The sequence below is a fragment of the Bombus fervidus genome, chromosome 9 (assembly GCF_041682495.2).
Source record: "Bombus fervidus isolate BK054 chromosome 9, iyBomFerv1, whole genome shotgun sequence".
NCBI classification, from domain to species: domain Eukaryota; kingdom Metazoa; phylum Arthropoda; class Insecta; order Hymenoptera; family Apidae; genus Bombus; species Bombus fervidus.
In genome coordinates, this window is record NC_091525.1 from 3,709,242 (window position 1) to 3,737,052 (window position 27,811).

At 39.8% G+C, this 27,811-nt stretch overlaps 1 pseudogene; it reads right to left on the reverse strand.

The window, feature by feature from the left end:
• Positions 1-2,455: 2,455 nt before the first annotated feature.
• On the reverse strand, positions 2,456-27,078 carry LOC139991093 (traf2 and NCK-interacting protein kinase-like; annotated as a pseudogene).
• Positions 27,079-27,811: the final 733 nt, after the last annotated feature.

The following is a 27,811-nucleotide window of genomic DNA, read 5'->3' on the forward strand; positions in this document are numbered from 1 at the left end:
TCAAAGGAAATTGTTCTACTACTTCTCTCCTTTTTTATAATTGCATGCAATGATGGCAAGAAAATCGGTTAATAGCAATGCCGGTATTGCTCTTAATTTTCGATCGACGTCAACGATGTATTTAATGGTCATCTCTGTGCGGGACTTGTGTGATTTCGCAAGCCTTGCCCAAAGACGGGCAATATTTTGCCAACAATGGGAGGAGGAATGCGAAGATCAGTGGGTGTTTCAGTAGCTGAAAACACCGTTTGCACAAGCCAACACAGTGAAGAACGCCTTTGTTTAAATTTTAAAATAGTGATTTTATCTTCAAACTGTTCACGGAAATAAAACGAGATCGATGATAGGTAGTTCTAGTTTGATTCTCGAGTGCAACGAAATTATCAGAGAAGAAGGAAATTTTTAAAATTAATTTTCTTACCTTGAGGAATAAGTGCTGTCGGGTGCCATTATTTCGCCTGCTCTAATGGTCGTCGGTGTTTTTTATTTCTGGGTTTATTTTTCGAACTCGGATACAATTTATTATCAAACTTTTACTTTATTTATTTGTTTCGATACACGCTTTACAAATTACTAACCGGATTAATACCGCAATTACAATGTGCTTTCTTTTGTCTAAGCGATGAAATGAGGATTTCAAAAATATTTTTTTTTTTTTCCTTAGTCGCGACTCTCTTTTCTTGCCTGAACAACTAAAGACCGCCGAAACGCAAAATGCTACACAAAATTTCTAAACGCACGATATAGCACGTAATAATGAGTACGATATAATGAGCACGATATAAAACGTTATAATGAGCGCTGCTCTATGTTGCTACGCTTATTTATAATGCCATCCCCCACGAGGTGGTGGTCCACTGCGGGTACGCTTCCGTGGGAATCAGGATGTTGCAGTTTGGGCTTCCTGAAATCGTACGTGAGAGAATGTAAGTTCCATATCTCGACTTAGTTCCCATCGGTCCTGTGTTTCTGCTGAGCTAGCGTCTAGGAGGCTTGAAGCGTTCCATACTGGTCTAGTCCTTTCTCGAGAAGCAACGTGTCGAAGCGGAATGAAAGATGAAATCAAACAAAACAACATCGGTAAAATTAATTTCATTTTTCCTTACATATAAAATATATAAACATATAAAGTTAACTGTAAATTATCCTCTATTTGTTATTTAACATTTATTACTGCGCATTGACTCAACTTTTTCCTTTGTTAAATGAACTATTTAATTTTGTTTAATTAACTATTTGTTAAATGGCTACTCTATTAGTTAAAATTCTTCTTTCAAACGAAAAATTTATTATTAATACAAGTAAAGTTCCCATCGATACCGATTTATAAGTGATTTATAATATTATATTGTTGTTTTGTAAGTTGATATAATTATGAATATAATTTGATGAAATAATCTTGTGCTGGATATAACTGAGTATAATTTTCTTTGCACAATCTTTGTTAAAAATGGGAAGTGATATGGTAATTGTTATTTGATAACGAAAATGCTATTATCTAGCAGTAATGAATTCTTATGATTATGTCCCTTTCGTGATAACTGTTGCGATCATCGACAGTTGCAAACTTTAACCACTGACCGATTTTACAATCCCACCCTATTGTTCCCACCTATTATACATCGTTATTCTATAATCCTAGTCTTCTTCGTTTCCTAACGTAATTAACTTATTAACGTAATTGTTTGCAACTGAACGAGCCTCGTGTAACAATTATTGGGTTGGCAACTAAGTGATTGCGGATCTTGCCATTAGGTGGCATTGACAAAATCCGCAATCACTTAGTTGCCAACCCAATATTAAGCCGTTGGAAATATCTTACAAATCCCTTAATCTCCAATTTTTTTGACTCAGTTTTTGATATTTTACAAAAATATCGCCATAAGAAACACGGAATCATTTTTAAATATTATTAAGTAGTAAAATTGAAATCTATTGTTACGAATAATCGGTACAAGAGATTTCATAATATTCAATTAGATAATACTTATGATCAGTTTACAATATGATATCCAAAGAGCTGAGTCAGCAACAGATGTGATGCCAGAGGCGATCATTTTACTGTTAAATTAGTCAAGATGAGCTCGGGCATTAGAACTTTATAAACAATTTTTTAATTTTGTGCAATAGTATCAAGATGATATTTTTACTTGCACTACACGAACGCGTTGCATGGATTTTCGCAAAATTTTCAGCAGCAAATATGTATTATCCCGAACTTCCAACAACTAAAAGTTCCTTTCGATCTCTCAATTATTTGAATCTTCGTATAACAGTGGAAATAATTTAGTTCGAGATATACGAGATACGCTGTATCAGGATGAAGTAAAGAACGGGAAAACAGAAAAGATCGTGTTCTGTTATAAATAACGACGACCATCTATCACTGAAGGGTTAATCGTTAAATGTAAATTCCTGCTTTGTCGCTGTTAAATTGATAAATTAATTTCTCTACTTACAAAGGTTTCGGTGGGTCGCTAGCAAGTAATGTGCCATCGTTCCTTGCGTTATTTCCCCCTGCATCTTCAAGATCGTCATCGCTGTCGCTTTCAACGGACAAAGCCTGTAAAGCGAAAGGAATAGTCTGAAAATAAAGCGAGTTTTAATCGACTTTTTGAATCACAAATTACGCGATGCACTACGATACTAATCCAACAGGAAACTGAAACATTCGAAGAACCTTATAACGCTATGATGTTGTTATGTGCACTATCGTGCTTAAGTATTTGAACACTTGGTATAATCCAATCAAAACATTGATGTTTCCACTATAGTCTCAAAATTGTGATAGAAGAATGTTTCTCCATTGTTAATTCTTTACTTCTTGCCGTAACTGGCATCAAATGTTCTGCTAAATTGAAACTGAAACAAGGAATATACTTGTGTCAATCAAGTTCCACACTTGTCTCTAATAAATAGCCGACACTTCATAAAATCTGTAGAAACTTTTCAAGTTTAAACGTATGTTCCAATTATCGTAAGATCTCCACATCGCGCAGATACGTCACTAAACATGGATGTTGCTCTTTTATTTATGCTTACTGATATCAACCATTATTTTCATCGATACCTACTAACCGAGTATACAGCTAACTGGGATAAGGTCAGAGGTGAAAATTAGATTACACAGCGTTATTTAACACGTTGACGCCGTTGTCGATATTCATGGTTTTCTCTGTGAGGCGGCGCCCAAATGCTTCGTAAAGCGACGCAGCGTCAGACTAGACTGTTCGATACGACCGCAATGTTTCAACTTTGTTACGACCGTTCGCGGAGAGACGCGGTCGCGAGGAAACGCGTCAGCGAGAGGCGTAAATTCTCGCTACGATTCGTGTAATCGACGCCGCGAAGTAGTCGTTCCCCGTGTTTCGATTAAGATAATAGGGGTGTTTGAATGAATCTAACACTGTGTTAACAGGTTAATATAGCATGTATTTTTAACAATAAATTGAATAAGAGTAGAATCGTCACAAATTGTTTTGTGATAGATACAGTTAATGATTTATAAAGATTCGATTCGATTTTTGATGTATGCGGCGTGAATATTTTAATGAGACTGTTCAGATGCGAGCGTTCGGTTAGAATTGTCGAATGAGACTGTTCAGATGCGAGCGTTCGGTTAGAATTGTCGAATGAGACTGATCGGTTACAGATTTCGATTCTTTGTCTTTCGGGGAGACGACCCGCCCTATGCTCGGATCACGCCACCGCACGCGCCGATGATCACGCAGGCCGACTTCTTCGTTATAAAATAACGGTCCGAGATCGACGGTTCCAGAACTCGTTGCTTGGTGACAAGTATGCGCTCGTCGATTCAATGTATGTTTTTCGTCGGGCACATAAGAGGATATATCTGCGACGCTGGAGGACCGCGAGCGACGGTTGGAAATACGATCTCTACAAAGCCTCGTGGCGTAACAAACTTTGACCTCAATTTATAACAAAATTACAAAACCTATACGATTCCTGTTGGGTTCAATGAATTCCGTGAATTTCAACTAATACATTGATATACAATAGTTTGACAATATCAATTTGCATATATCTATAAATGCTAAGTAAAGCTGACGGGACCAGATTTGGCTCCGATTTTGTACTCTTTTCGATTTTTCTCAAAAAGTGGAGGTCTGACGCGAATTCTGATCATCGCACGCAATTCTGTGAACATTTTTCCATAAGAAACGTTCATAGCGCGAATCAAAAAATTTTTCAATTCCGTGGAGGAAAAAAGATAGTCGTGCGTGTTCGTCGGAGAAAGACGGCGCGCGTAAGGAACACACACGACGAAAATAGTGTTAGGTTACGTTAAATTTTTAGAATGGACTGACAAAAGGCTAGTATGTATGCTAGCTACTTCCAAAAACCACAAGTGTCTTATAATATTCAGATAAAATAATATAAACCTATTTTGTACTATCTATTTTGTGAAATACATGTATGACCCATCGCGATGCACGCTGCCCCACGGAAAAACTCGAGTGACCCATCGGTAGTGTACGCCGCCTAGACGGACAGACACGTACAACCCGCCGATGGTACACGCCGGCGTTAACGTGTTAAAGTGTATTTTATATATTTGCAATAATTTAGAAGGACCCTGATACTTACGCAGGACAGTGTACATCGCTGTAACACTTACTTGATCGAGTATACTGGAAGACTGTGGCATTTGTTTATTGTTTTGATCATTGCTGCTTGCGGGCTGACCGGAGTTGGATGTTGATGACGCAGCCTTATGCTACCTGTTCGGCCTTGGCGGGGCCTCTGGGCCCTGTGACACACCAAGCTCGCTGAGTTGAGCGGCCAGCATGTCCAAGTCCTACCACCCACACACACACGCGCATAGCCCCGTTAGTCACTGTTCCGAGACACCTCCAAAAATTGTTTAAAAGCCGCCACCAACCAGCCAGACGAAGCAAATAACAATGGTACAAAAGATGCAAGCTACTCTTATGTGAGACTGTTACACTCTCTGTAGTACAGTGCAAATTGTTTGTCACAGATCGAATTGAATGATTTAAGAATGATTTATGACGATGAAATTCGTGGATAGATTCCCGATTTTTTGGCAATTCATAAGAAACAATAATTCGGGTCCAAAGTCAATTAGTCATTAATTATTATCCATATAATCTAGATCTGCTGGTTCGTAATGTTATGTTTAATTCTAATTCGAAAGAGAATTAATTGGAACACGCTACTTTGCGAAAATTCCGATAAACGCTACATAAAGTAAATTGTACGTTGTGTACAAGGAATTTTTAATAAACGACTTCGCTGCATGTATGAAAGAATAATGACAATCGACATGTTATTTTCCTAATAAAATTTTCCTTAACATTTAACATCGTGTATATGTAATTGCATTTATAGATTACAATTGGCCACCCTGTGTATGATATTATCTTTTATATCGAAATGATAGATTCAATTAACAGTAATGTAATGATCTCAAAGTACATATACATATTTATACTAATATTTCCTAATAATCTCGAATAATTACCGGATCATGGATTAATACGTAATGCCTGTGATTATAGCGATACGCGTCATTGAGAACGATAATCGAACAGATACATTGGTGGATCATGGAAATGAATGGATTGTTCCTTCTCCGGTATTTTTAACGGAAACTAGAAAACGATTGTATTATTATACTGTATAAGAAGCTATTGATATGACCCTAATTTTTAATAAAAAGAAAAAAACCAAAATGTTATAAATGACACGTTAATACAATGATGGGTAATTCTAATTCACATTCGAGCTACATTGTACGCATTTTGTTGTGCACGTGTGAAACAAATTAAACTGTTTTAAACTAAACATAATAGTATGGACGATCAAAGACACAAACACGTTAAAAAAAATATAATTTGCATTGTAGCTACAGTACCTCGTGAACCGAATACGAATAGACGATAATTTCCGCAAAAACATAATATCAGTGGGAAATCAATTACGAGAATACTTCATCGAAACAAAATTCTAAACTTGCATCAAAAGCTGCGCTATTTCAACCTTGTTCTATTTTTTCTCCTAGTACGGTATCAATTAGAAGTAGATAACGACAATATGTATATTATCGGTCTTATCTGTTACAAATCCATATTAAGGAAAATAGATAAGCAGATCGTTAACGCGTGGCAAAATTGTGTATAACTAATCAAAGTTTATGACCATACTTTACAGATAACTTTATCTGACCTCCCATTGATTATTTTCTTCAATACTTGATTTATATGAGAAAACTTTCCAAAAGTGTTTATAAATCATACTAATTTATCTTACACTTTTATCGGCCTATTACGTTAAAAACGTACTTAAAGAACGCAAATGAAAAAATAATTAATGCAACGTTATCTATCGCGAGCAATAAAAAACAACTAAATTGTGATAATAATTTGTTACTTCTTTCTTTAACAGCGTTCAATTATTATCAGACCATGATTAAGTTAAATTTTAACATACACCGAAAATGGCAATGATAAACTTGTCCGTTTGCCTGATAACTAACATTATGACGGTAGTACATTAAATGGTGACATTAAATAATTATTATGTTACTTCTGAATTTGTTTTTCTTCGCCGAAACACAACACATATACATATAAAAAAGAAACGAATGCCAACAGGGATAAGATAGTCTGAATCGTAATTGTTAGTCCTTGTTTCGATATTGTGTCCATAACAATAACAAATTGTATATAGTTTTAATGTCGGTTTAATGAAATATCTCGTACGTTGATAAAAATGTTAAAGATATATTTCTTAAAATACCAACAATTACAAACACAACCATGAATTGCACTTAATGCGTTTAAGCAGTGTGTAATCGATCTCCGTGAAAGCATACATTCAGGGAGCTTGTCTGAAGCATTCAAGAACGTTATATCGTCTAAGTAATGGGGACTAAGCACGATAGCGGTAAATAGTACACATTTGCTAAAGATAAAATTCAGAAGTGTTGTTGAAACTTCGTATGTATAAAAATAAACCAAGCAAATTATGTAGTAATACCAAGACTACGTCATAGCGCGTGTAACCTGTTTTATATAGACTGCATGTATAAACAATTAAAAATGTTACGCGTAGAGATAAGAATACGTGTAACTGTATGTATAAATGTAAAAATGGGAATGTAAAGAGGAAAATAAGTGTACGTGTTCTTACCTCTGGCTTCCTTGGAGGCAGCTACGGTACGTGTGAACATGGAAAAAAAACAAAAACCGAATAATTTGAAATCTGCGTGTAAGAAGCGCGCGCACGTGTTTATGTGGATATATCTATGTGTGCGTTTATAGGCGTGTGACATGTGTGGTGTGCACGTGTCGCGTTCATGAATGCAATTAAGTATACGCGCCCTAGGAAATAATTGTGCAGTTATATTTGCGTGCACGCCAACGACTTAATAGCAAAATAGAAGGAAAGTCTACGTGCTACCGATTAAAATATGTATCTGTTTATGAGTATGTAGCAAAAGAAAGATATAAAGATATATATTTATATATACAATATAGCCTGATTTAGATGGAAACCAATTAAATATCTCAAATGATATGGAAAATGTGGAAGAGTATTTCAGGCAAAAGTTATAGATGGCCATGAAAGTTCTGAGGGAAATCACAATAGAATGTTCAGAGAGAAACCAATATCTTTTATCGCATATTGTATTTTCGAAACAATAACCATCCGTATCTTTTGCACAGACTGTTCCCAAGATATTACTTTTTAAACGTTGTACGCTGTCGGTGTTAATATTACTCGACATTGTAGATCGCAAGATTGCTCGTCCGGACTTTGTACATTATCGCTCAAAAGTATACCGACACTTGCTTACTTTCAATAAGCTGCAACAAGCTTTCAGCAAATTCCGATAAATTGATTCTTCGTAATCACTCTAATTACGTATAATGGCAAGTTATACTGGATTAGCAACTAAATGATTGCGGATTTTGTCATTACCACCCAATAACGCAATAATCTAATTAAGTTGATCTTCAAGAGTCGATATATAATAACATAACTGGTGTTCGCAATTGTCAAACTTTGTAGAATCAATATTTCTTCACCTGATAAACTCTCTTTATCTCCAGATTCTTTGATTCTTTTAATTATGAGATAGACTACGAGGATATAGAGACTCCCGGTGTTAATACAATCAGTGTTTTTTAAACAACAAATGAATATATTAGTATTCACAGTGAAATAAATCTTCATTCCATAAAAAGGTAGTAATTGCTGCTTCTAATTATTAATTCATCGTTAATTTATACAATTTGGTAAAATTCACGTACCGTTAGTACAAATCGACCAAAACGACCATACTTGCAAACGATAGCGTAGCTTATATCTTGCAAAGTATTGCATATAAGATGTGGATACTATCGAACAGGACATAATTCTACCGCGTATTAATAAAAGCTACCGCGCAATGAGTTGATTAGCATATAACTGTTTTTACATAACTGCTTATATTTACAACACATTTAACTATTTATTATTACAGGTGGTATTAAGAGCATCGCAAACAGATTCGAGCCTTCCTGGAAAGTTTCAAGCATCTCGTAACTACTTTGGTAAAGAAAACGGAGAGAAAAGGAATAAATTTTTGTAAACTCAAATTTAATAGTAAATAAGCACATAGTTCCAAATATAATCGAAACTCGACAAGTAGGTTCAAAATATCCTTTCGTAAATAATTTAACGAAAAACTTGCGATAACTTTTTACTTACATACAGAATTCAAATAAAATTCAAATATCAACATATCTGTTGTATGTATGTAATTTCTAATCTCTGGAAGTTCAAGTATTACTTATACGAGACTTGACTTTTCCAAACATCATAGCTAGAGCGCGGCTATCTATGTAAATTTATATTTTTATCATCGCAATTAAAAAAATGTTAACTTGAATAGAGACTTTCCTCACCTACTAGATATTATAACGTGTGCTTTATTTCAGATATTAAGCATATATTTTTTACGTTATGTGTACGCGTTCTGTAAATTTGTCATAAACACCTAACATCCGCGGTCTAATAATAATACTTGCATGTACGTAGATTTATTCCTGAACATACATGTTGTACCTAATCTCGTTCCTACTTATCATCTTACTGATTTGTTATCAATATGAAAAATCAATCGAATCAGAATTATCGATTTTGACTTATCGAAGTTAAATACACGAATATCTACCGGATTTTCGAAATTGGAACGATTATTTTCTCAGAAATAAAGCCTTATTTTAAAAATTTCATATTTTATTTCCGATTTATTATCACGTATGTGTTATTAATGTTATAATGATATTACATAATCGGCCACGTATCACCTTTGAAAGTTACCATTTCGAGAATATGCTTGAATACTGGTTTCCATTTGAAATATTAATCATGCTATTCTTAAGAATTTTCGTGCTCTTTGCAAGACTAAACGTCTGATATTTTACAGCTATTGTTTAGAACGTATTTTTCTGTATCTTGCATACTCTGCGAGATATTTAATCGTTTCCATTCAAATTGGACAAACTGTATATATATACGTAACAAAATATATGATACACAAAATACATTAAGTTGATGAAAGGCAGCAAGAAGGCAAAGTAGGATAAAAATAGCATGTGCTCTTCTACGATCTTTATAAATTGAAGTAGTTTGTAGACTATATCTATCTATATATAACATGTGCATGCTGAGTCATCTAACTTAGAACTTGGCATTTCTTCATTAGTTTTAATGATACCAGAAAATGTCCAAGGAAAAGATATTTGCTATAAGAGAAAAGATATTATGACAAACAAATTTTTGTCGCGTGATCATATTTTCCAATGTTTTAAGGTAATCTGTATTTTTCTCTGGTAAACAAAACAATGTTTTTATTGTTGTAACATTGAAATAAAACAATTTTGAACAGATCGAGCGATCTTTCTGAAAAGTAATCTATTTTATGGAAACGATGTTTCCACGTTTAGAACGCAACAAATTTATTATTCGGTAAACAGACGCAAAGCCACATAAAAATATTCGAACTTACATTTGCAACTATTAACGCAATCAAACATGTACGTCGAACAGAAGTATTTAAAGCAATATCACATCTACAGGAGGAAATGCAAGAGAAGTACCTAAATTCTAGATCATATCCGTAAAATTGGAAAATTCACCATTACATATCTACACTTGTTTATAGTAAATTTATTATAACCGCAGATCCATAGCGAGTCACGAAAGTATTTTCGAATGCGTATAAACGATATTTACGATGAATCTCCGCGTCAGATACAACGAGCGATAAATTCAACTAATGTCAATAAAAGAAGATCTTGAATTTAACGAGTTTTTATAAAACAAGGATATAGATTCTTAACGATATGTATAGAATGTCAGATGTAATTACTTGATAAGCTTAAAGATATAGATGATTAAAATTACGTACCTAATGATGTTACGTGAGTATACAAGCAATGTTATCAAAACTGCATTGACACAGTAAGATGGTTGCATGGTTTATAAACCATGGTTGCGATCAAGCTTTTTATTTACTTTTTTCTTTTTTTTTTTGTATTTTTATTGCGATAAAATATCATCGATGATATCGCGGTATTGGGGACGTAAAATATCTTAGATATTAAGATACTTTTATTCGATCGAAAATACTATGATGAAACTACACCTAATTGGAATTATTAATTGCAAAAAAATGTTGATACTGTACTGACAAAGCTTCTCGCAAACCACTACCTAAATAACTGAATGACATATATTTATATCGTTGTTGATTATGACTTTTATTATTTGTGTTAAAAATAGGAAAATCCGAAAAATTTGTTTCCTCGATTTTTACGACATAGAAGTTAACGATACTGAAATTTTTACATTTATTGCTGGAATTTTTGGTAAATACAGGCATGCGCGTGTATCAAAAAGGAAAAAGATAAATAATTTTATTTTAGGAATATGCTAGTATCGGTGAATCAACTGATGAACATTTCTCTTTATCTTACTCATAGTTGATATTTCTCGCTTTTAAGACCCGGCCTCAACCAGATAAGTGCCCCAGAAATTCAAGTGTCCAAAGGGGAAAAAAGGAATGTCAGTAAGATATCGATATTTAACACGAACGTAAAACGCGAACGCATCGATGATAACACGATATTTTTCCTTCGGTTGATAAATTACAACTGAAACTAAAATTATTTAGTAGTAGCATGCGTTCATATGTTTATAGAATAATTTTATTCTGATTTTTATCCTTGCAGTACTATGTGGACATTTATACGTCATCTATGTCACGGAGAGGACAATTGTAACAGTACATTTTTGGTGAATATACATATGTGTGATTGAAGTGTGAACATGATGTTTCCGTTGTTTCGATTCGTTGCTCTCAAAGTAAGAAACATTAAGCATAAGTGAAACAGAGATAAAAGTTCGTTGGTATTGAAATTTGCACAATTATCAATGTAATTTAAATTGAATCGTACACGATGATTGTTGATATCGTTTTCCTTGTAGAAACCTCGGAAGTGATAGGAAATATATAAATTTGGAAAATACGTTCACTGCGTTTAATCGAAAATCTCCTATTTAATCTCAGTCCCAAGAAACGATTCGTTTACGATTTTAAATAAAATTCCGTATTAACTTACAATGCCGAATATAGCAAAATCTGTTGCAACTTGTAAAACGTCGTTGAACAAAAAAAAAAAAAGTTGAGGGTACATTAAAAAATTTCTGTTCTATAAGATATAAGTACAAGTGCGTGCGTGTGTGCGCGCGTGCGTGTTAACGTTGCGAATTGCCTGTGTACAGAGATTTCTAGCCCGAAATTCAATTGTTTAGAACTTGCATATCAACGTTCATGTTTGTTTCGGTTTCCAAAGGAGGAGTGCCCCACATATGTATGTCACTTGTTGAAAGTTGCAAAGGTAAGCGTTTGGATACTTCCGTGTACCTGTCTATGTAGATTCTTTTCACTATGGATTATTACTAACATACATATACATATATTAAACAAGAAACGCCAAAGGTCTTGCGAATATTGGAAAATATTAATCGCGTGAAAAAATCTCTTTGCCGTGATATTCGTCTTCTTATAATGAATATCTTAGTAATTATAACGATCTGGGCAAAATATTTTTATGAACGTTCCGGAAATTACAACCGAGCGGCGGTTATACGCATAACGTACAAGTAAAATTGCTCAGAATGTCGACGTTGGCAATGCGTTTGAAAATCATCGAAATCGGTGAGCTGTGCCCTGATCGATATAATTATCAATACTTTTCCTCTTCGAATCTAAATCTAAATAAATCTGACATATAGTCGGTCAAACGTATAAGATACCAATGTTAAATAACTCAGTTTATTTATTATTTTGTTATTGGCATAAAATAAGTGTCGGAGGAGAAGTTATAAGATACAAAAAAAGATAATTGCAAAAATAAAAAAATTGAAAAGACTTACCATAGGCTTAAACACATGACTGTTTCTTTGCGATGCAGCTTGTCCACCAGAACCTCCACTACCAGCCCCACCAATAAGGGGAGCATGAGGCGGGTATGGGTTTTCGGGCCGTAGGACCACGTCCCGGGAAACCCCGATAGATCTGATGCTCTCTTACAGTCGGGTGGCAGCTGGTCGGTGCGTCTGGCGCCCGTCAATTCTGTCGATCCGATGCGGAGAGTTTCGGAGAAGTTGGTGGGCCCATGCCTGTCAAGACCACTCACCTCACCTTCTTGTGGGGCTCCCCGACACCCTGCACCGGCTTTGACCGGGGCAGGGTGCGAAAGAGTGAGTGGCACCAGGACGGACTTTGTTGATGACCGCGGCGACAACAAATTACACTTTACTATGGATTGCGACCACAAAAGAAAAACGGTTTACGGTGCAGGGGAGGGATACCCCAGTACCGGCGCAGCGGTGGGTAGTCAAGTGGGCTCACCTGCGTCGTCATCTCACGACCACGGCCGTTCGGGGGTGGACCGCCAGGCCCCCGGATGTGTTTTCACGTCTGGTGAGGCGGGATGCAGTAGTACGGAGATTCACAAGGAACCTCCGAGAAGAATGACAAGAGCATCGCGGAGAACCGCGGGCGGGGCAGACGGCATCTTCCTCGCACCGGCCGCGGTAACGGGCCTCGCGCCGGTAAGGGAGCTACGAGCGCGGATGAGGTCCGATGACGGGGATTCGGACGCCTCTTTCGCGTCGCGGTCATCCCTGGGATCGACCGTCTCCGGGGGGAAGAGAAGGCGCATTATGACGCTGACCCCGGAGATTTCTGTGGATTTGGCGCTGGACATACGGATGAGCTCGGCGGCCGACGTGAGCGCCGAGTTCACCAGGCAGGTGTCTAAGATCTTGCGGGTGGCGGCGGTATCGTCGAACCTGAAGGGAGCAAGCATCAAGGACCTAAAGGACGCGGCGACCTACGTCGCCGCCGCATGGAGGGAGCTTAACCTGCAGAGGGCTGAGGTGGTCCACAGCGGTAGCTCCACGGCCGCCAGGCTCGCGGAAGCAAGGCTGACCGCGTTGGAGGAGGAAAACGCGGCCTTGCGTAAAGAGATAACGAGGCTGGCCGCTCGCACCCACGAGTGCCCGCGGTGCAACGGTCGGGCTATTGAGCCCGGCCACCCCCCGCGGGAGGGGAAACAAGAAGGCGCGCGTCTGGACGCCCTAGAGAAAAAGATGGACGAACTCGGTCCCTCCATCATGAGGGCCATCGAGGAACGGTTCGGGGGCCGAAGACCGCGCAGCCCCGAACTTCGGCGCAAGGCGGACCAACCCGCTGTCCCACGCGTCACCCAAGCCACAATGCTCCCGAGGGAGCAGGAGGGTGGCGAATGGAGGGTGGTGGAAAGACGGCAGCGGAAGAAAAGGGCCGCAAGGAAGGAGGAGACAAAAGAGGGAATGCCTGCTGCTCCTTCGTCAAGACTAACGGGCGCACGGAAGACGGGCGCCGCACTAGTGACTAAGGAAGGAACGGCGCAGGCGACAAAAACGGCCGGGCTCCCCCGCGCACCGCGTACGTCCGCGGTGACGTTGACTATCAACGAGGGGGTTAAGACATCGTACGCCGATGTTCTCGCGACGGCGCGACAGAAGGTCCCGCTTGCGGAGATCGGCGGCGAGTCCCTCGGAATGAGGAAATCGATGACCGGGGGTATAACTATCCGGCTCCCCGGCGACAGAGACAGAGGAAAGGCGTCGCGATTGGCGACGCGTCTGGCCGAGGTGCTGGACCCGGCCGTGGTGAGAGTAGCGGCCCCGAACAGGACGGCGGAGTTGAGGATGGCCGGGATAGACATCTCGATCGCTAAGGAGGAGCTGCGGCAGGCGCTGGCCTCAGCGGCGGGATGCGGCAGTGCGGAGGTGCAGGTCGGTGCAGATACGGCCTTGGGACTGCATGGGTAAGGTGCCCAGTGGCCGGAACCCGGAAATTAGCCCGGGACGGGAAAGTAGCTCTGGGCTGGTCCACGGCGAGGGTCACGGCTATCCCGAAGAGACCCTTGCAGTGTTTTAAGTGCCTGGAGCTGGGGCACGTGCGGGTAACCTGCACGTCCAACGTGGATCGCGGGCATCTGTGCTACAGGTGTGGCGGTAGCGGGCATCGTGCCAGGGGGTGTCCCGCCTCCGCGCCCAAGTGCCCATTGTGCGAGTCGCTGGGGGCGCCAGCCAACCACAGGATGTGCGGGGCGGCATGTGCTCCGCCGAGAACTAAGAGGAAGCCACAGATCCGCGAACCGACCGCGGAGGTAACGCAAGAGGGGAGCACCGTCGAACATCCAGCGGTAGATGGCCGGGAGGAGGCCATGGAGGTGATTGAGTGATTTTAACCGTCTCCTCCAATGCAACTTGGGCAGATCGAGAAGGGCGCATGACCTGCTCCTCCAGACCATCCGGGAGGGAGAGGTCGCCATCGCGACAGTGGCCGAGCCGTATCGCGTCCCTGACGCTCCCAACTGGATCGGGGATTTGGACGGACTGACGGCCGTAACTTGGACGCCGACCCTGGGCGCCTTTGGCGCCCTGCTTGACCGTGGCAGCGGCTACGTCGCGGTCGAATGGGCAGGAATAGCGGTGGTGGCGGTCTACGTCTCCCCCAACAGCGGCCTGGCCGCGTTCGGGGACTTTCTAGACGATGTCGGTGAATGTGTCAAAAGGTGCTTTCCCCGCCAGGTGCTGGTCCTCGGGGACTTCAATGCTCACTCGACGCAGTGGGGGAACTCCGCGACGAACACCAGAGGAAGATGGCTGACAGACTGGGCTGCGGGACTCGGACTCCTGCTGGTACACAAGGGTACGGCGAGCACCTGCGTGGCCTGGAGGGGGTCCTCCGTGGTCGACATCACGTTCGCCACCTCGGAGCTGTACCCGAGGATCCGTGACTGGAGAGTGGCCGAGGAAGTCGAAACCTTGTCCGATCACCTCTACATATTTATGGAGGTGGTCTCGGAGGACGTGGACGAAAATAACAACCAAGTCGCCCGAGGTGGTGCGAGCCGCTCCGGCCCATCACAACCACCCAGATGGCGCCTGAAGGAGCGGGACAGGGAGATGCTGCGGGCGGCAGCCATCGTCTCGGCGTGGAGCTGGGACGCCCAAGGGACGACCAGTCTGGGAAGCGTCGACGAGGAGGCGGAGATCCTCCAAGGATACATGAGCGCGGCGTGCGACGCCTCGATGCCGCGCTCCGTCCCGGGCGGTGGACGCAACCGCTGCGTTCACTGGTGGACGCCGGAGATCGCGGAGTTGCGGGCGAGCTGCGTGCGGGCACGCAGAAGATTTCTGAGGGCCCGTCGCCGTAGAAGGACGCGCGACGAGGAGGAGATCTCCGCTGCTACGGGGTCTACAGAGAGGCGAAACGGACTCTGCAGCGGGAGATCAAGATCGCGAAGGCTCGGTCTTGGAAGGAGCTGATCGAGGCGGTTGAGTCAGACCCGTGGGGGCGGCCGTACAAGGTGGTAACGAGGAAGTTACGACCCGCGGCCCCCCCGCTGACCGCCAACATAGATCCGGTACTGCTGGCCAAGGTCATCGGGACGCTGTTTCCGCGTCAGGACAGCGACGCGGGGCGGTCGGGATCGTCCCTCTCCTCCGGCAGGAGCGAGACGTCGTCAACAGCAACGGCGGCGACGACGTCGACGGAGCGGAGCGAGGAGCTGCAGGTCACTCAGGAGGAGCTTCTCGCGGCGACTAAGAAGATGGCGTCCCGGGACGTGGCACCGGGTCCGGACGGAGTTCCGGGCCGAGTCTGGGCGGAGACGATGGAGGTGGTGGTCCCCCGCGTGCGGCATCTGTTTACCCGATGCCTGAGGGAGGGCATCTACCCGCGGATGTGGCGGACGGCGAGATTGGCCCTGCTGCGAAAGGAGGTTCGTCCGCCGGAATCGCCGTCGGCGTACAGGCCGATATGCCTGCTGGACGAGATCGGGAAGCTCCTCGAGAGGGTGATCGCCGCCCGTCAGGAGGACCATATCTCGGGGCGGGTTCCCGGATGGCACGACAGTCAGTACGGCTTTCGCCGAGCCTACCTGAACGATAGGTGGATCACCTTCACTGGGAGGAACGGGGAAGAGAGAAGACGTGTGGAGCGCGGCGTCCCGCAGGGTTCGGTGCTAGGACCGATCTTGTGGATCACGGCTTACGACTCCGTCCTTCGATGCCCGATGCCCCCGGGCACGGGCTTGGTTTGTTACGCCGACGATACCTTGGTGCTAGCCGGGGGACGGTGATTCTCACGGAAGACGCTGTGGCATGCGCGGTGCACGCTATTCAGCGACTGGGATTGAGCGTGTCGCCGGCCAAGTCGGAGGCCCTGTGGTTCTTCGACCGCCGCCGCAGGGGATCCCCTCCCGATGGTTTGTCCGTGGCCATAAATGGCGAAGCGGTGCCGGTGAAGTCTCGTATGAGGTACCTGGGCCTCACCATCGACAGTCGGTGGACGTTCAGACCACATTTCAAGCTCCTGGTCCCGAGGGTGACGGCCGCAGCCAACGCCTTGTGCGGCCTTCTTCCGAATATAGGCGGAGCAGGGTCGGGAGTCCGCCGACTCTACGAGGGAGTGATCTGGTCCCGGGTCCTCTATGGGGCACCGGTGTGGGCCCAAGATCTGATGGCCAACCGTCGCAGTCGTACCCTGGTGAGGAGACTGCAAAGGACGATCGCTATTCGAATAGCCAGAGGATATCGAACAATATCCTACGAGTCGGCGACAGTGCTGGCGGCGTCCCCCCCCCCGTTTGAGCCGCGGGCCCTTGAGCTCTATCGGGTGTATGAACACCTGAGGGCACCGCCTTCGACGGCGGCGCTGTCGCTGGACGGCCTCTCGGCCTCGAACGTCCGGGAAGAGGCAAAGCTGGAGATCTGGGAGCGGTGGCGCTCCCAGCTGATGGAGGAGGACGCCAGGCGGCCACACCGAGCCGTCCGCGCCGTGCTTCCCAATTGGGAGGCTTGGAGAGATCAAGGCGGGGTTCCGCTCACCTTCAGGACGACACAGATGCTCACCGGACACGGGGTCTTCGGTGAGTACCGGCTGAAGATCGGGCGGGAGGTGACGTCCACCTGTCACCACTGCGGGGTAGAGGAGGACACGGCACAGCACATGCTGGAGTTCTGTCCAGCGTGGGCGGAACCGCGGCGCGTCCTGCAGCTCGACATCGGCGAGAGGCGGAAGCGGTCGTTGAGGCCATGCTCCGAGGGCCCCGGGAGTTTAACGCTGTCCGCACCTACTGCGAGGAGGTTATGCAGAGAAAGGAGCGGGCAGAGAGGGATCGGAAGAGAAGAGCCGATCCCAGTAGATCGTCGCATCAACGTCGCTGGGGCTCCGTACGACGCAGGGGCGCGGCGCCGCCGTCGCTGCCCCGGGTGCGTCAGACTAGGGGACGTGGTGCTAGGAGGAGTGGTTCCCCCTAGCTTTCCAACTCAAGCCGGGACGCCTCCCTAGACAGCTACAACGGCAGGGAGATAGACGACGAGGTTGCACTCGGTAGTGATTCGCAAGAGACCCCGGGTGCACCTCAGAACGTCGGGATGACCACCGTGGGGTTTTAGTCGGTAAGAGTCCGACACTACACGGTCGTTGCTACGCAGCGCCGAGTGTCCATGAGGATTTCCCCACGATAAAAAAAAAAAAAAAAAAAGCCCCACCAATAAGAGGTTGATGATTGAATGGCGGTGTAGAAACTTTATGAGGTTGTCGTGGATCATCTCTGGGTGTTGGAGGTAATGGCCGAGATGGTGGTTGGGGGTCTGGAACTACTAAACAGTGCAAAAGTAATTACGTAACATTTGAGAAAGTTTATTCAGCGTAACAATGGATAGAAATTTTACATACAAATGTAGAAGATAATTAACGGTATACTATCAAACGCACCAATTAATCTGTGTGGTATAGCAGGACGTGCAGGTGGCCCTGGTTCCGGTATATGTCTTTGAGTTCTGCTACTCGGTTTTTCTTTAGCAGCGGGTGGTTGTGGATTTACTTCTTGGGTTAGAGTCCTACCTTCCTGAATTTGTTGGAAATTTCTACGCAAAGTATCACCACCAGGTGCTTGAACAATGGATGACGCTTCACCAGCTAATGTCGATTCGTCTTCTTCATTTTCACTACCACTATATCGATAATCGTCTCTTTCTGTGTGACAAATTACAAATAACGGGTTACAGCGATTAAGCAAATTATCGTTGACGAATCGCTTCCGCGTGTCTTTCATACCTTTCTCCTGTTTACGCTTTTTACAGCGGTCAATATGATCTTTAAGTTGTATCCTAACTTGTCTCTCGGTCAGTTGGTCCCGAATAAACGGATGCTTAAGAAGCTGCTCTGTATACGGCCGTTGATGATAATCCTTTACTAAAACCGTTTCAATAAAACCGTGGAATTTCTTCGCCCACTTTTTCGATTTGAGTCTTGGTGGTGGATTACGTGGAATCAGAAATAAAGCCTTTTGTGTGAATTAAGCATAATCAATAAAATTAAATCAATAAAATTTCACCCTTTTTAAAACAGAGTAGTAATGTAGAAGAACGGTGAAGGAGATTCACAGCCGTTACAAATACTCACTCGCATCGGATGAAGATCACAAAGCGGAGGTTGTGATTCGGCCATTTCTAAAGCCGTAATTCCCAATGACCAAAGATCGCTTCTGTTATCGTATGTAGCATCAGGATTTTCATCACAGGCTATTACTTCTGGAGCCATCCAATATGGCGTTCCAATAAATGTATTTCTTCTACCTATTGTCCGATCTAATTGTGCGCTAACGCCAAAATCAACTACGGCATAACGGAGTAAACGATTACTTAATCATTCGAACGATTTAGCAACGAACGACGCTGTATTCAGTTGAAATATCGTCCAAGTACTATATACTTTGGTTAAGATATAGATGGTCGAGGAACATACCAAGCTTAACTTCAGCATTATCGGTTAACAAAACATTTTGTCCTTTGATGTCCCTGTGTATAACCTTATTGCTGTGAAGATAACTAAGTCCTCTCAATATTTCCCGTGATATATAAGCAATCCATTCCTCCTTTAAACTCTGACCTTTAGTTGACTTGACAAGGTCTGTAACGGAGCCAGCTCCGCAGTACTCCATAACCAACCACAATTGATCATCCTTTCCAGGTGATGACTTCTTCACGAAGGCACCGTAATACGTTGCTATATTTCTGTGATTCGAATACTGCAACACGCGACAGAAGGCGAATAATGTGATCTCGTCCTCTTTGAATCCGTTTTCACAAGCAAATATTCATATTCTTTACGGTATTGGTATACTCACCCTTTTTAATATATTTATTTCTAATTTGATTTCTTCCTCTTCGTCCTGAAACAGATAATAACGCAAATTAATTACTCGTAACACGTATAACTTCCAACTAATTTTCACGATATCTGAATCACACATCTTCCACACGTCTTCTCGATACTTGATAGTTGATAGTTGACACATTTTAAATAATTGTTTCGATATGAAAAAGCTGTTCAAATATAAGATATAGTATAAGAATACTTCTACTTATATCGTTATTTATGTTAACACTTTACTGACCACTGGCGGTTCAACAGCATACGCACGTCCGACCGGCAGCTCAGGCGCAGATTCTCCCTGGCGCCGGCTCTGTTTCGATTTAGACTCTTCAATAACATTCTTTTCGTTCATCGCGAACGGTAAGTTTCTCAAATTGGTATAAAACTGTGGGAGCTTACAAAGCAACGCGACTGACGAAACTGAGCAAGGTACCTTAGTACTAAATAACAAATTACTGTTCAAATAACGAGAAAGATTGTAGACGATAAGAAGCCGATTAATCGGTTACCGGTCGGTAAGCGTCGGCGACAAAATCCGATTAATCGGCTACCGGTCGGTAAAGTGTTAAAAAAACTTACGAATGTTATAAACAAATATCTTCTGACTAAAACGAGATCCTCTGAACTATTTGTTGGAACATTGATGGCTATCAAGATATTATGAGAAATACTTTTAAGTTGAATACTGTTGATTACTATCAGGAAGATAGGTAAGTATAACAGTATAAATAAAAATAACATATTCATTTGTTGATTGAACATTTTACAAAATACGCAAAATGCTGACCAAACAAGTATTCCAAAAATAGATATAACGTAATTCTCCGCTTGTAAATACGTAGAAAAGACGTCGTTTGAAAATTTCGTTTGAAAATACATACGTGTATTACTTGTAATTATATTGTTTAATTGAAAAACGTGTTTCTATAATTTAATGTTATTGCAATTCAATATTGAAAATTATTCAAGCAATGAAAAAATCTTACTCTACAATATATGCTTAATACTTGTATAAAATACAGTAGTATATAACAAGATACAATAAGAGAATAACTATAAAATTCAAATCGCGTCACAATTTTATCAACAATTAAGTATAATGTGGGAAAAAGTGCTGTATAGTTTGCAGGAAATGATTGAAATTAACTATGACACTAAAGTAGTAGTCGGACATCGACAATCACGAAAGCCTACATATACTAAGCAAATTTTGTATATTTCTAGCCTACCAAAGAAACTAAAAACGTATTCTGTAAGAAAATTATTTATACTTAAATATCAATAGAATTATCATGAATGTATTTATGTATATATTAGAGATTACAAATCATTAATTTTTTCAACGCTAAGAAGATAACATGATATTATTTATAGTTATTATATCGATATAATATTACGTTACTTATTATTTTTATGATTTTATATAGATACAACAGGTGCTTGTAATTTTTCTAATACATTGTCTTATATTTATTTCGCTGCTTTATTTCTTAATAAAGGTAGAAGCAAATAAATTGCGTTACATATTTAAAATATTAATTAAAATAATAATTAATAACTTAGTTATTATATCGATATAATATTATGTTAGTTATTATTTTTATGATTTTATATAGATACAACAGGTGTTTGTAATTTTTCTAATATATTGTCTTTTATTTATTTCGCTGTTTTATTTCTTAATAAAGGTAGAAGCAAATAAATTGCGTTACATATTTAAAATATTAAAATATTAATTAATAACTTAGTTATTATATCGATATAATATTATGTTAGTTATTATTTTTATGATTTTATATAGATACAACAGGTGTTTGCAATTTTTCTAATATATTGTCTTATATTTATTTCGCTGCTTTATTTCTTATTAAAGGTAGAAGCAAATAAATTGCGTTACATATTTAAAATATTAATTAAAACTTATTGAAAAACAGAGATAAAAATTCTAATGTCACCACTGGACTGTGGATCTTTATGCAAATTTATATTTTTCAGAATATAATTGAAAAAGTGAAATTATTTTACTTGCACAGCGTTATCAAAAGCACTGTACTCTGGATATTTTATATATTTTTCGTATGATGCAGTTTTACGCTTTTAAATTTCGCATAAATACATGAAAACTTGCAATCTAACCCTTTCGCTGCGCAGCGCTCAGAAACAAATTGCTTTGTGAGCAGCCGGCGTGACAGTGGCAGATCGGTCGCACGGATCGCACGATGCTCGGAGAAAGATATTCTGTCTGAGCGTCTATAAGCGCTGTTCGCAGCGAAAGAACTAGTCATGAGATATTAGGTTGCCCGAAATGTTTCTTTCGTTTTATAAAGAAATAATAGACGCACAATGTTTTTTCTTTTATATTAGTTTATTGAATTATGCACGAACATAATAATAGAAATAGAACGAAATGGATCATACTTAATTCAATAAAACAATATAAAACGAAAATTGTCGTTCATCTATTATCGCCTTATGAAATGAAAGAAACTTCTCGGAGAACCTAATATTATTCGGTGACTAAACTGTTAGCTACGTAAATCCAAAGAAGACCGATGTGTCATATACAGCAAACATTGTAAATATGATGTAAGCCGGAAGCCATACTAAGCAAACATTTAATAATCAATAAGATTAAGCATATATACTTACGCAATTGTATTTATTTTTTAATTTATCAATTAATTAATTTATTAGATATTTAATTTATTAAGAAATTCATTCTAACTATCCTAAATAGGAATACGTGTTAAATTATCTTTAATAAATATTACTTTATAACTATCTAAAATATTTTTTATCAATCGTGGATACCATTCAATCAACAAATCATGATATTGATAGGATGTTAGAGTTTCTTTATACAAATACAATTCAATGAACACTTTATCTACAGTGCGTTTTGACAGAGCATTACAAGCTGTATTCGGTACGATATTCGCTTATCGCACGAATGATAACAATAAAATGTACTTCGTGTATAACGCATTTAATGATCATAATATATATGGTAAGTTTTGAAAAATCTGTCGGTACACATCGTAATTCTTAGATTGATATCTATCGTTACGGCCTTGAAAGTTTTCTTTATAATCGTTGCGTACCATGTTTCTAGAATTAAACGATAAGAGTAATTAAAGAGTAATCCGGAATTAACGTGAAATTATAAAAATTGCAGAGCTTTAAATAAATGCGTCACGGGCTCCTTTTACTCGATCATTCTGAAAGTTTCCCGGATATCATTTTCTCACCAAGTGTCGTATTTTTAGAAATTACGGTAAAGAAATGTTTTTGAAAGAAAATTTGATCAGTATACTTATGTGGTTGACTGCACGTACAACTTTTCCCGCGTAACTTCGGCGTTTTAAATATCTCGCTTATCTTTTATGATAAGCAAAAGTTTCAGGGGGAAACTTTTTTCCTGGTATTTCAAGGTTACTGAATTCTACTGAACGAGGATAGATATTTTTATCATCGTGAAATGATAGTTAAAGTCAAGGCGAATTGAACAATCTATATTATGAACTTCGTGGTATTGTAATTAAACGAGAACATAATTAAAAAAAAAATTGCTAAATAAATTACCTTATTTTATTATATTATTACTTACTATCGCTTTAAAAAAAAAAAAAAAATAGCCTTAAGCGGCGCCAATGAGGCAATTTTTTAGAAAAATCCCCCCCTCCCCCTCGAGTCTAGAAACAGCAGACATCAGTTTAATACGATCATTTGTACCAGATACTTACAATTTAAAAAATAACTTTTAGAAACGAATTTCTTATAAAACAATGTTATTTTTCTAACGAAAATATAACTTTAATACCTTTCATTTTATTCTTAAATTAATCTCTCCTGGTTTATACTTATTATATTCGTAACTTTAATAGTGGTTTTTTAACACACGTAGTCTTTCTTGACTTGAGAATTAACAATAATTATCAAAGCATATAAGCTACAGTAATCGTGTATAGCCTGATCTAAGCACGAGACAACAAGACAATGTAGCAAATCTAAACACGCCATCAACGCTCAAGTTACGTCAGTGTTGTTTATTGGAATAAATTTTTATTCCACTATTATTTTATTCTACTATCTACTACTATTATTTATTCTACTATCTCACTCGATCCCTTATTTTAACCGCGCGTTTCTTAATCACTTCCCCTTGTCTAATTAGGTTGCCTAATTAAAATTGAAATGGATGTTCCTTGTCTTAAGATATTCAGACAGTTCGATAAATGGAGATCAAAGCCCTGGAGCTGAATTTCTCAAAAGTATTTGAGAGATGCGCCTTGTTATTGTTGTACGAAGCTTTATTCCAAACTGTTTCGCAATATTCGTGCATTCTTCTCCTCGGAAAATTTGTAAAGAATGCATTTGTCGTGTATGCATTCTTGCGAACTATACTCGTCGGAGAATTTAGTCACTGGCAGACCGTTGCTATTTACCGACACACGTAGTTAACAATGGAAATTTTTATAGGTGAATCTACATACGGTGGCTGCCGAAAGTATTCGTGCGTTTGCCCATATATTTTATAAACATATTACGTGTTATGCGAAACATTTTGAAATTTCATTAGCACTAAAATGAAGCGCAACTATCGTGGTTACATTAGCAAAATTCTAAGTAATTCTGAAAATGTATACAGAAAGTTGCAAAATATTTTACACAAATCAAAAAGCTACTTAAACAGGCAATTATTCGCGATATTAATAGATTGCAATATTCAACGACGCTTATCTTCGTAGATCATTTTGAACGCTTTATTACTTATATTTATATACTTAAAGTCATTATTCACATCGTACATTAATTTTTTATTAACTATGAGTTTACGCTAGGTATCTTGCAACTTGTATATACATTTCCAGATTGGCTTCAAATTTTACCAATATAATTATGAGAGTCGCATATTTCGTTATAACGCTAATGAATCATTAAAATGTTTCTTCCATAAGACGCGGCGTAAAAGTTTTGTGTAAGCGTACGTATACTTCTGCGAACCACTGTACGTACTCGAGCAATTATTTATACTTATTCGCATATAGTAATCCCTACAATTTTATACCCATTCTGAAAGAACATTGTTTCTATATGGACAACATAGAATACCATTAGTCATTCTTTTACATCTTTAATATAATTATTGTTATCATAACAGTAAAATCGTTACGATTGTAACATTTATTATTATTATTGTAACATTTTAGATACACACCGGGGTATATAGTCAAAGAGGAGGCCAAAATAGAGCAAATAAATGAAGAATCTGGAGGCAGACCTCTAGAATTCCGGGAGAAAATGAAGACGACCACGAAGAATGAAATACCGAAAGAATGTAGAGGAGAGATAAACAGCCAGGAATAGGAGGAAAACGAAATGGAGAGAAAAATGCAGGAATTCTACGAGCAAGAAGAAGCTGATCAATGGGCGAAGCAAAGGACGACCGTTGGTATTAACGTCATAGAAGAGTGAATAAGGAAATACGGAAAGAAAAAGATAGAGGGAAGGAGGAAGAAAATAGAGAGATCAAGATCGTTGAAACAATACAACAAGTGGAAAACAAAGGTAGAGCAAAATAGCGAGAAGAGAAGGGAAAAATCACAAAGCTGAAAACAATGGCGAGATTTTAGACGTGGAAATGAATGGGAACGAAGTAGATACTGGGTGGAAGTGAATCGGAAAATGTGTAGATTATGCGAGGAGAAAGAAGAATCATGGCAACATATATGGAGGGAATGTAAAAAGTCTGAAGCGATGAATACAACAGAAGAAGAAATTCTGGCGGAAGAAAAGAAAGGAATGAAATGGGTGCTGGAAATCGGTAAGTAGAGGAAAGTAAAAGAAAAACAGACGATCCGAGAAGGAAAGTAAAAGTATAGAAGGTTAAAATTTGGTCATGTTAGAAAATCGTTAACTAATTTCTTATTTAGTGTTTTATATTATTTGTGTTAAATCGAGCTACAGTAGACTTTCGTGTGTATAGAGAAGGTAAATACTGTTATGAGACAAAACAATAGTATGTTTTAAAGACAGTTACTTACTTCTGTAACGTCCATAACTTTGATGGCTGCCAATTGTCCAGTTTTGGTATGTCGGCCCTGCAAAGTAAAAATACAGATTATTAGTATTGTATTCAAATAAAACTAATGTTAAATAATCAAAAATGCCACTGCCAGTCAACACTGCCAGTCGACAAAAGATACAAAATTAATATCTGCTTTAATTAATTAATAACTTAATCGTTTTAATATAGTGGAAAGTAAAAATCGCACGAATCGTCAGGAAGAATCATTTCAATTATTACAAGAATCGCTTCGATCGTCACGAGAGAGAATCATTTCAATCGTCGAAAGAATCAGTCGGATCGTCAACTGAATCACATCGAACGATAAAACAGTCATTTCGTCCTTCAAGAGTCGTTCGAAACCCTGACAGAGTTCTATCCTTTGTTATTAGAAAATCGACTTGATAATCGTGTAATCGTGTAATCAAGAAATCGTCTCGACCTTCAAAAAGCATCGTCTCGCCAAATTGAATTATCCACGACATCGTTTCGGTAGCATAAAGTTCATCCTACATAATAAATTAAACCGTGGCGGCACCTTCAGGACTCAAGACTCTATCCTGAAACAGTCGTTTCAGTATTAATTTGGCAGGTAATTGGTTGCGCGACAGTCGTGGACCAGCGTGGCTAATTCAAGATTTACAAGGAGAGCTCAAGAAGGATCTGATCTCCGTGATTAGAAAGTGATAACACGATATATATAACGGATAAGGTGATTATCTGCACCTTAATTCACGCGAACAATTTTTGAAATATCATCAGCAAATCAAGGATGTGATATAGTCAAAAGCCGGTCTGAACTTTGTTTAATACAAAGTCAGAAAAGTTTGCAAATTTAAACTCATAAGAAATTCAGGTAGCCTGCTACAAGTAAATATTTCTTACAACACTTAAATAGTTTTTTCTTTCACGAACTTTCTTCGCCAAATCGATCACTTCTTTAATTATCTTTTTTTTTTCTTATTTTATTTCATTTTTTTTCTTTTTTTCTGTTTTTTTTTTTTTTTTTTTTTTAATATCCATCGATATTCCAAATTCCAAGTTTCAGCGTTATATCTTCTTTATAGCCCAGTAATTAACATCTAGCCAAAGATACAGCGGCTCGCGAAAGTATTTGAACACTTACAGAAATTTTCGTCCATATACCATGTCCAATGTAAGGAACATCTTGAAATTTCATTAGCATTTCATTAGCAATTTAATGACACACGACTATGTATATACTGATAAAATTTGAAACGAATCTGAATATGTGTATAACAGATATAAAATATTTAACCCAAGCATACACACCACAAAGATCACCCAAGTATTTCAAGTCGATCATTTGTTACATTAATATGTCAGAACATTTAGTGAGACCGATTGTGGCATTAATTATACGTTTAAAACCACCATTTATACTGTACATTAATTTTTTACCGAGTGGGCGATTTGTAATAAATGTCTCATCATTTTTAATACATTTTCGGACTGACTTTATATTTTACCCGTACAATCGCGGTAATCGCGTGTCGGAGCAGTGTTAATGAAATTTCAAAAAATGTTGTATAACGAACATAATATATTTATCGCAAGCGATAGTTATTTCTGACTGCAGAAGTTTGGAAGGAAGTATTCGTCGAAGGCCTGGCTAACTTAATCGAAAAGAACATCCGTCCGGCAAGCAGCCGAATATCTTTCTGCTTACGTTGTATAAATTTTCTATGGTAATTGTTCGAGTAGTTTCGTGAGCAACCGCACTTGCTTCGAACCATATCCCAAAATATTGGAGTTTCGCCAAAGTAATACGTCATGGTGCATCGATGCTTACTATGTCGCGTATTATCCGCTAAAATAAAGCAGAGCGCAACATCTTGCGTGTTTTTCAAATAGCCATTTCTCTTAAGAATTTCGAAAACGATTGAATTAATTTTTCG